The 10,492-nt window shown below is 50.3% G+C and overlaps 1 long non-coding RNA gene across 4 annotated transcripts in view; it reads right to left on the bottom strand.

Moving 5' to 3' along the window:
- Positions 1–3,985: 3,985 nt before the first annotated feature.
- Positions 3,986–10,492, bottom strand: part of LOC140641685 (uncharacterized) — a 31,989-nt gene continuing 25,482 nt past the window's right edge. For 3 of the 4 annotated variants that reach the window (XR_012038286.1, XR_012038285.1, XR_012038284.1), the window contains 3 exons: positions 8,219–8,358; positions 7,982–8,055; positions 7,329–7,694 (listed from right to left, as the gene is read on the bottom strand). This is a non-coding gene — a long non-coding RNA (uncharacterized lncRNA). The other variant, XR_012038287.1, reaches the window with a different exon arrangement.

Raw genomic sequence — 10,492 nt, 5'->3', positions numbered from 1 at the left:
AAGCCTGGCCCAGGGTGAGGGCTTCTGACATTGTGGCACAGGATGCAAACAGGGAGCTAGCCAAGGCCTGAGCTCCCAGAGCAGACCGAAACGGGCATTTTGCAATGTCCCCTTCACCTCCCTTGAACAAGATCCAGCTGAAACAAACAAAAACAAACAAAACGTGCTCTCTTCTCTAAGCCCCAGACTGCTTCTCCCCTGGCGCTGTGCTTTCAAACATCATCTGCTTTCCCGCTCCAAGGTCTATCTATCATCTTCGCCAGAATCTGTCCCTGCGGGGCCGTGGCATGAGAATAGTCAACATTTAACACAATCAGCTTGTTCCATCATGAGGGTAGTGGGGGTGGGAAGGTGGCAGGGCTGAGCGCAAACGCCTACAGGCAGGGTGCTCTCTGGAGACTCTCCTCCTCCACCCCACCCCGCCCCCACCCCATCCCTAATTTTCCTTTTATCTAGGAGGTAGGGCAGGACAAATGCAAACACCGGCCCCACTGACTCCTCCCCTCTCCACCCTTCCTGGCCACACATCTCAGCCTCATTTAAGTGTTCTTACCTACCCATCACTACACAGCAGTCAGTGGCCAGGGACTGGGGAATATAGGTCATTTTCACTTCTTTGTGCCTTGAGCAGCAACTGCTAGACCTGAATATTCAGCTCATGGTGGAAAATTCTAACTTAAAGAAGCCCAGTGGAACTTGAGGCAGCTCGACATGTTTGGAAAGGGGAGAGTAAGGAGAAAGACCACAAAGGGACATAGGAAGTTATTGTCAATGGGACCTACGGGTAGGACCTCCCTTCCTCTCAAGTCTTTGGTTTGAAACATTTACTTAGGGGTCAGGGCAGGAATGATAGGTAAGCACTGGAGACCCAGTTCTAGATTCCTCTACAGTCCATGTCCAATGAAGTCCTATTTCTGGACTGGTCCAGGAGTAGCCATCAGGTGCCCTCTTTGACCCTCTGTAAGTGCTCCCTGACACACGATTGAGACACCTTCACAAAGGTGCTTCTTAGAGGTGCCTGGTTTGGGAGTACAGAGAAAGAGCAAAGCAATGATTAAGCATGTGCTATTCCCAACTCTCCACAAAAACAATCCGGTTCCAGACACTCCACTTCAGGTGACACCAAGCCTCCCAGGTCTTGGAGAGAAGGTTGCTTTCCCCTAAAACACCCAGAAACAGGCTGATTGATAAAGATGAATTCATTTTTCCTCCCAAATAGAGAGACAAGGGACGCCTGGGTGGCTCAGTGGTTGAGCGTCTGCCTTTGGCTCAGGGCATGATCCCGGAGTCCCAGGATCGAGTCCCACATCAGGCTCCCTGCATGGAGCCTGCTTCTCCCTCTGCCTGTGTCTCTGCCTCTTTCTTTCTGTGTCTCTCATGAATAAATAAATAAAATCTTAAAAAAAAAAAAAACAAATACAGAGACAAGTGCTTACAAATTGAAAAAAAAATGATGGTATGTCTGCAAATGAAGTTATTCAATTTCTAAGGGCCTTATTCTCTTAGTGTGCTCCTCACAGTTTTAGGGCAAATAATAGTTGTTTTCTCCTTGTACAAATATGAAGATTTTCCAGCACTCTGAAAGCCCCACTTTTGGGTATTTGCACTGCATTCCATTTCTGTAAGCATTTGCCGAGGTGTTATTAACTGATACCTGGCAGTTGGCTAGCATTCCTTGAGGACTTAACATGTGCCAGGCATTTTTACATGTATGATCTCATTTGATCCCCTGAATGGAACATTAAACCCTCATTTAAACCCTTTGAGGGGATATTACCTCCACTTCACAGACGAGGAAGCTGAGATTCAGAGAGGTGAGAGGCTTGCCCAAGGACACACAGGCTTTCCCTAATGCCAGGCCCTTTCTCAGGCCCCTGTCACCCTGAGACTGCAGGGCTCTAGAATAGGGTTAGGCAGCAACAACTTGAGCTGCTGGTGAGTCATCAGAGTCCCACTCAGACCCTGGCAGAAAATATTTATGAATGAATGAATGAATGAATGAATGGTGTGACTTGCTGTCACTTAGGTCATATACTCTACCATTCTGCTTTTCTAACCCTGCTCTGGGATCCCTGGACCCAAGACCTCCTCCCAAATCACATCCCTCAGTCTGCAGCCACATGTGGTTATACAGCACATAGAACCTTAATACTGACACCCCCATGAGGAGGAAACCTCTGAAAACCACCTCTGTTCCTCGGACAATTCATTTGTGCATGTGTGAATGCCAGTGCCCAGGCCAACCACGACCACCCAGCTGGCATGACAGCACTCCACAGCCCCGCAAGCTCCTTCAGCTGTGACCTTGACTATCATCACAAACGGCCTCAGCTGGCAGGCTAGGAGGGGTTCCCTCTCATTTGAGCAAAGGGAACCAGATTCAGGGAGATCGCAACAGAACCAGGCCAGGCTTCCTGACACCAGTTCCTTCCTCTGTTCTGTGATTTCCAGTATCTTCTTTTCTGACTACCAAAATCATGGAGATCCACTTACTCCAGGCCCTGGTTTGCAAGTAGGCTTTGTTCTGAATGAATAGGAAAGAGTATGTGATTGATTCATAATGTCTGCTATGAGCCAAGGTAGGAGCCATACTCTAGGTGAGGTGTATTTATGGATCATTCCCCAGACCCCAACTAATATGCCTTTTCCACCTTAAAACAAAACCATTTTGAAATTACCTCCTTCTTACTGTTTCCAGCTCAATAAAATTTTCTGACTTAATGGCCAGAACTTGAGAAATTCCACCTGAATGCTACCTGGGAAGGCAGAGTTTGATAAACAATTTAACATAGGCTTCAAGATTGCAAGGGGAGTGTTTAATTTGCTCAAGAGACCCACTGTCCTCAAGGACTCCAGTCCATTAGCTTTTGTCCAACTAATGACAAGTGAGTTTTCTATATTCATTAAAGCAGACTTGGGATTTGGCTTGAGGGGCAGTGAACTGAAGAGGAAATAGCACTGGACTCAGGAGGAATGTTCCTGATTACTTGCTGTACGTTTTGAAAAAGAATAAAATGGTGTTTTCTAAAATCCTTTTAGGTCAGTCTTCTCTCTGATACAGGTTTTCATCTTCTAGTGAAAACCAGGGGTCTGCCCCAGAGGAGGTTTCCAGGCCACCTCAAGCCAGCTCCACTCAGCTCACGTCACTTGGCCAGCCACCCCCAACCCCCGCCTGCCCCCACAGGGCTGTGTTGGCAGAGGCGGAAATGCAAGATGCCCAGCTTGCCCTTGGAGGACTCGTGGTCAAAGGAGGCACCTGCAGGTGAGAGCAGCAAGGGACAAGCACCTGCGGGTCACCGTTACTCATGCCCCAAGCCCCCACCTCTCCTGCCCCGGCTCGCAGAATCCATCTTATCTCAGCACCACAAACTTTCACGGGGATGCTGCTAGGTGCCAGGAGTCTTGGGGTGAAAAAGGCAGAAAGTGTCCCCATGCTCTGCTCTTATCCCCACACTTCTGTTTTGGCTACCCCCATAGGTGCTGGCATCTGGGTGGCCCCGAACCCCTGCTGGGAATAAAGCCCCAAAATGCCATAGAAGAAGGTCAGAAGGCTCTCGAAGCTGCTGTTTGTCCAATGGCATCTTTGTGTCGATTAGGCTAGAGCCTTGCCTGTATGGGCAGGACACAGGTGGCTCATTCAAAAGGGGTGACTAGAGAGAGTTTAGTGGAGAGATTGTTTATTAAGAAAAACCAGCCCGTGATGGTGAAACACCGTAGCAACAGAGGGGAGCCGTTACCACTGTTGGGCCAGAAGGGACGGCCGGAGAAAACAGCCCCAGCAGAGCCGCCTCTCTGGTAAAGGGTACCTAGCAGGAGCGGTGGTCCTTGATAGAAGGGCACAGCCACCAGCCACCAGCCACCAGCAGGGAGGCAGCCGAGGGAATACATAGCCCTGCCCCAATCCCCAATCTCTCTCTCTCTCTCTCTCTCTCTCTCTGCCAGCAGCCCCCACCCCCACCCCCTCCACCTCCTGCTGGCACCTCCCTCTGGCTACACGGGATGCCAGCCAGTAGGAAGCCTGGTGGATGCAGGCCCCCAACTTCGGCCTCCCAGGGCACAGCGAAGGAGAAGGGTGGAGAGAAGATCCGGGCACGGAGATGGCCAGCAGAGTGCCCCTTGCTCCAGACATTTGCTGCCATCTGCCGGAATGTCACAAGACACGTTCTAATCTGTGATTACCCTGTAGGCAGTGGTCCTGAAGTTGGCCTGTGTGACCATCGGTGGTCATCCTACTGTCATCAGATCTTCCCCCCAGGCAGCCCATACTCTGGCTCCCCAAACAACCTGAACTGAAGCCCCGGCTCCCCAGAATGCTTCCGTGGCTCGCTCCTCTGCAACATCCTCCCCCTCAGCACTGTACATCCCATCCAGAAAGCCCAGGGAAAATGTTGCCTCCTCCTTGCAGCCTGCCTGATTCCACCAACTAGAAGCCGTGTCCGCTTCCCCAGGGATTGTCACAGAACCGCACTTCTTCCTCAGCGCATTGACACCTGGGGTTTGTTTACCCTGAGCGCTCACCAGCCTGTGCTGTCCCTTAGTGAAAACATCTGGGAGGGCGAAAGCCACGGGCCACAGTGGTTTAGAGTCCAAAAGATGGGACGTGAGTCCTGGCTCCACCCTCCACCGGCCTTTAGTTTTGGATAAATCACCTCACATTTCTGAGCCTCAGTTTCCCCACCCCAGCCATGAGAATAATAATTCCTACCTCAGGGCTGTAGTGAGAATTCAATGAGACCGTGTGCATGGCACTCACTAAATGACAGCCTTCCTTTCCTTCCCCCAGTAGACCGGATGTTCTTCGAGAGCATCTTGTGTCCATCCTGACCCAGCTTGGCTCTCAGAGTGGGCCGGGCGCTCTGGGGGTGGGGTCATATAGTTAGGAACACAATCCTCAGGGAATCTCTGCTCATTACCTATGTGACCTTGGGCAAATTACTTGGCCTCTCTGTGCTCTGTTCATTCATCTTTAAAACAAATAATAGGTAGGGACACCTGGGTGGCTCAGTGGTTGAGTGTCTGCTTTCGGTTCAGGGTGTGATCGTGGAGTCCTGGGATGGAGTCCCACATCGGGCTTCCTGCGTGGAGCCTGCTTCTCCCTCTGCCTGTGTCTCTGCCTCTCCCTGTATGTCTCTCACGAATAAATAAATATAATCTTAAAAAAAAAAAAAAGATATAGTCGTGGCGTTCCTGGTTAATATCCATGCAGGGCTTTCTAGGAGCCAGGCACTGTTTTGAGTGTATGATGTACATGAACTCGTCCATCCCCAAAACCACACTAATTGGTAACATTTTTGCTGTTCACCAAATACTTCCAGTTCTGCTTTCAAGCACCTAGTAGGGTGACAAATGCCCCCATCCCTGGGAGTTAGAAGCAGCCCTATGGGTCGCTTTAGCCAATGAAATGTGAGCAGCAGTACTGTCCGTCACTTCCAGGAGGAAGCCTTATGAGACAGTGCATGATCCACTCTCTCACGCGCCGTCAAGAGACCAGCAGTGATCCACACGATGGTTGTTCTCTCGGTCTGGGCCCCAGGGTGACAATGACAATCGCGCAGACTGATCCAGGAGGGACTTGCAATGTCGCTGGGGACACTTCAGGCTGAGAGGTGCTCATTACCACAGCATAACTGAGCCGATCCTGACTACCGCCCGTGTGGTAGTTGTGCCCATCTCATGGCGAGGAAGCCAGTGTCGGGGTCATGGATAAGACTGGCTATTACCGCGGCCTGTGTAAACGAGCACAGAATAAGCCCCTGTGACACGCTAGCTGTGAGAGATACAGACACGGGCGGGCAGCGACACGAACCCGGACACAGCTCACAGCTCCGGGCAGCCGCAGGCCCGCACAGCGGGGAAGGAAGGCCGAGGTCCCCACAAGCACACTTCTGCTGCTCCGCCACAGGCCAGAGCTTGGAAATCAGCGTCCTCAGCAAATGCCAGCTCTTCCCTTGGTTCTTCTTGTCTGTCTGGCCATCGACCTTGACTCATTAGCAATTGCTCCCGGCTGCATGTGAGCTGGCAGCCATAGATTTTCTTTCCTTCTGGGTTAAATTTCTGGCTCTCAGTGGGGGAGTCTCTGTCACCTCTGGCTCCCCTGCATCTGGCAACGGCTGGAAGAGCCGGGAGGCTGAGGAGAGCTGTGACAGCCAGGAAGGGGCAGGCCCCCCCGGGGCACCTCTCCAGGCCTATGTTCTCTGATCACCTGCATCATGTCCCAGTCACCCCTGATTGACAAAGGGTAACATGGTTGAGCATTATAGGTGTACAAGGCTCCCCACTTTGGAATGAAAACATTTTCCTTTTCTTTACACTCAACACTCACCGGCCACTGGGCACTATCCTGGGCTGGTATTGCTACCCCCACCACCTCATAATTTTAATAACAACAATGACAATAATAATTTTCATATTTTGAGTGTTTATCCTGGGCCGAACCTATGCTAAGTGCTTCATGTGCATTATCCCATTTTATCCTCCCAACAAGTATATGAGATGCTTAGGGGTTATCATCATCATCTTACAGATAAAGAAACTGAGGCACAGAGAGGTTGCAACAGAATTCAAGACACAGCTAGAAAACAGTGGAAACCGGGACTGATTCCACGCCAGGTCCACCTGGCTCCAGATCCTCAGTGCCCTAGAGACGAGAAAGTTGGAATCTCACTTATTCCTCATAACAGCCTTGTAAGATGGGTCTTATCGTCCTATGTTGCAAACAGTTGCTCAGGACCAGAAACATAAAGGGTTTTGTGCAAGGTCACACAGCAGGTAAGAGGACGAGAAGAGTCATTCTCTAGCACATATGTACCAAAGCCTCCTCTGTACAGGAAGGCACCAGCCATCGCCAGTGGAAACAGGCTCACGATGCAGAAGGGCGCCATAGGTCAATAACACAGTTAGTGGGGACATAAGCAAAGTTTGGGGGGAGCACAGAGGAGGGGTAATCAAGGAAGGCTTCCTGGGGGAGATTGTATTTGAGTAAAGATAGAAAAGAAGAAAATCCCACAAGAAAGGTTCAAGGGCTAAGTGCTATTATCCTGGAGACCCAAGCTATGGGGGTGCCATGATAAGATCTCCTTTCAGTCAAGAGACTGTGTGGGGGGAGGAATGTTGGTCACTCTGAGTCCCCACTCAGACCACCGAGAGGACAGCTAGGCTGGGATTGGGAGTCGTGGTGGCCTGCGAGCCCTCCAGGGACACACCCATAGGGCCCTAGACAAATTTTCCCGCCACATCTAATTTCCCCACTGCATCCGAACCTGTCTTCTTGCGATTGTAATTCCAGCTCCATTTATTTTCTTACCCACCTGTCCCCATCTGGAAGGAAATTGAATGAGAGTAAGAAGGGAATAAAATAACAGGAACTTTTTAGTCTGGAGCAGCCACCACACGCTCTCTTGGCCCATCAGACTGGTATTTAAATGGAGGAGGGGTCTGGGGTGGGCAGAGGGCATTGTTAACAACCGCCTCGGCGTGGCAGCAGGAGACAGGAATAATAGACTCAGAGAATGTTTTCCAGATTGTGCTGAAGTGATGAAAAACAGCGGGTCCCAGAATGGAAGCCATGGCGCGGGGAACCTCTCCACGGAGGGCGCAGGCAGCAGCACAAAGTCGGCCTGGCTCCTCGTCTAACAGGACCGAATTAATTCAGGGACCGCGCGAGGCTTGGACTCCCATCTCGATTACAGACAGACCTAGTTTTTGCAGAACTCATTAACTAGCGGGTCTACGGGGACCTGGGCTTCCAGGCCTTGCCGGACAGGCCCCGGAGCCGGCTGCAGAGGAATCGGGGCGCCCGGGGCGTGGGCGGGGCCTGGGCTGCGAGCCGGGCCGAGGAGGCGCCCCCTCTTCCCGGGCCGAGGGAGGTCAGCGCGTGGCGGGGGCGGGGGGGGGGGGGCGCCCCGAGCAGCCGGCTTCCCACCAGCACACCAGGCCGTGACCACTGAGGGACTCCGGAAGGGCAGTGGGACTTGGGATGCACCTGACTTCTGAAGCTCCTGTGAGAGGTCATCCTCCCAGCAACCGTGATGTTTGTCAGCTCGCGGCAGGAGGGCACTGAAACCAAAAACGGAGACGTGTGGACGTGTTCAAATGCTACCTGGTCCTCAAGGTTCAGCCCCAGGGCCCCTCCTGCAAGGAGCCTTCTCAGACAACCCACCCGCGCAGCCTCCCCTCTCTCCTCTGTTTCTCTCCCCATCCAAGACACTCAGCCCCTCACTCCCTGTGCGGCAGGTACTTCTATCCATTTCAGATTCCCCAGCACAGGCTCCCTCCGTGCTTCCTATTCGTATCCCCAGCTCATAGCATGTTCCAGGTTTCCTTGTGGGATACATGAATGCATAAATGAATGACAAGCGGCTGTAGGCAGAAAAGAAAAAAAAAAAGGTAAAAAGAACACAACATTTCATGTAAACCCTCCCAACAGCTTCCCACTAAGAGATAAATGAAGATAAATCCGGGTGAGCAGCAAGATGCTCACACATTCTAGGCTGGGCTAGGACCACGGAGAGGCAGGCTCCACGTGCGAGTAGCGGAGCAGAGTAGTTAAGCCAGACTCTGGGGCCCGCTGGTTTCGTTTGCTTCCTAACTGTGAACGTCACTGCTCCGTGACTTTGGCTAAGTGATCTATCTCCTACGTGCCTTAGTTGCCGATCTGTAAAATGGGGGTGATAAAACAGTACTGACATTCCTCACAGGATTGTTCTTTGTAAAGTATTTGGAGCAGCGCTTAGCACAGGGCGATGAGCCACTACCCCCACTCTTCCCTGACCTCCTCAAGGGCTGTATTTCTGAGTCTCATCCTCCTTCTCCCATCACACACATCTCCCCTCAGCAACCAAACGGTGCTGAGTCAGTGGGGGCCCCCGGTGGCCAAGACATGGAACTATCTGACCATTGCTGCTTCACCATCTTCTTTAACCCCGTGCAAGAATACTGAATACATCAGGGCATCTGGGTGGTTCAGGTGGTTGAGCCTTTGGCTCAGGTCATGATCTCGGGATCCTGGGATTGAGCCCCATGTTAGGCTCCCTGCTCTGCAGGAAAATCTGCTTCACCCTTTCCCTTTGACCCTACGCCTGCTCATGCTCTCTCTCTCTCACTCTCTCTCAAATAAATAAATAAAATGTTTAAAAAAATGAATACTGAATATATTAGGCACCACTTCTCATCTCTCACTGTTAACGACTCAGTTTACACCACCTCACATGCCCTCTCATACATAAACACACTTCCTCTCTAACTTTCATCCAGTTGCCTTTGATTAAACATCTTTCTTTGTCTCCGTTACATTTTGTTCTCCCCATCCTGCCCTATCTTGTTCCTCGTGAAAGCTCCAAGTGTGGTTTGGCTAAGAGGCTTCACAGGAATGCCATGCTGCATGCTGCGCTGTGCACTATGGTAGCCACTAACCACGAGTGGCTATTCACATTTAAGCTTAAATTCATTACAATTAAATAAAATTAAAATTTCAGTTTCTCTCTTACACTACCTGCACTTCAAAAGTGTTCAAAAGCTACCTGCGGCTAGGTAGGTACCTAGGGGCTAGTGTAGTGGATACAGAACATTTCCATCATTTGCAGAGATTCCTGTGTTTATACAGCACTGCTCTAAATTTCTCCAGGCAAGACAGAAAATTTCAACTACTAAAAGGAACAGACAAAATAAAGCACTAGGTGTTTCCTTTCTGTACAGACATTCAGATACAGATATCTACCTACCTATGTATATGTGTATATAAGTTATATAAGAATATTGTCTCAATCTCTAGCAATCTAATGGAAGAGAGAGAAGGAGACAGAGACAGAGAGAGAAAGAGAAGGTTTGCATGCATTATAACCTTGAATTTATTTAAAAGGATTTGGTATTTGGAAGTCTGTTAGAACTCCATGAAGGTATCTGACAATCATCTATCATCTAATTCTCACCTGCTTTTTCTCAAACATCAATATTCAAGACAAACAACAACCTCTTTGTTACACAGTTCTACGGACTTGGAATTTTGTTTACTCACCAATGATGCAGCTACATTGTTAGCTCAGCGGCCATCCAGCCACTGAAGGGCTGTGTGACTCTGAATACATTCCTTTCTCTCCTGGGCCTCCCGTACAAGGCAGGATTGCAGAGGATTACTGAGGCTCCTTTTAGCTCTAAGATAAGTTTTGCTTCTTGATCTGTTTTCCATCACATGAATGTAGGGAAGCTTGTATTAAATGGCCATTAGGGTCCACAAAAGGTTTATTACATTCGCTTCGTGGCAGGCCCACGAGTAGAACAACCATTTGCTATCTATTTCTATGGGAACCTGCAGTCGGAGGTCCAAATGCTGGCCATGTCTCTGTTGGGGCAGTCAGCTCATAGACACCAGCCCCCACCCAGGAGCCTGGGAGAGCTGATGGTGACAAAGGCTTGGCTTGCCGGGGAGGAGGGGGAATAACCTTCCATCATTCCTTCTTTCAGCAGCATCATAAAATGCTCTTTAAAAATTGCCTGA

This window comes from Canis lupus, chromosome 10 (genome assembly GCF_048164855.1).
Source record: "Canis lupus baileyi chromosome 10, mCanLup2.hap1, whole genome shotgun sequence".
NCBI classification, from domain to species: Eukaryota; Metazoa; Chordata; class Mammalia; order Carnivora; family Canidae; genus Canis; species Canis lupus.
Note: the sequence above shows the minus strand (reverse complement) of the source record. Positions and strands in the feature narration are given on the sequence as shown.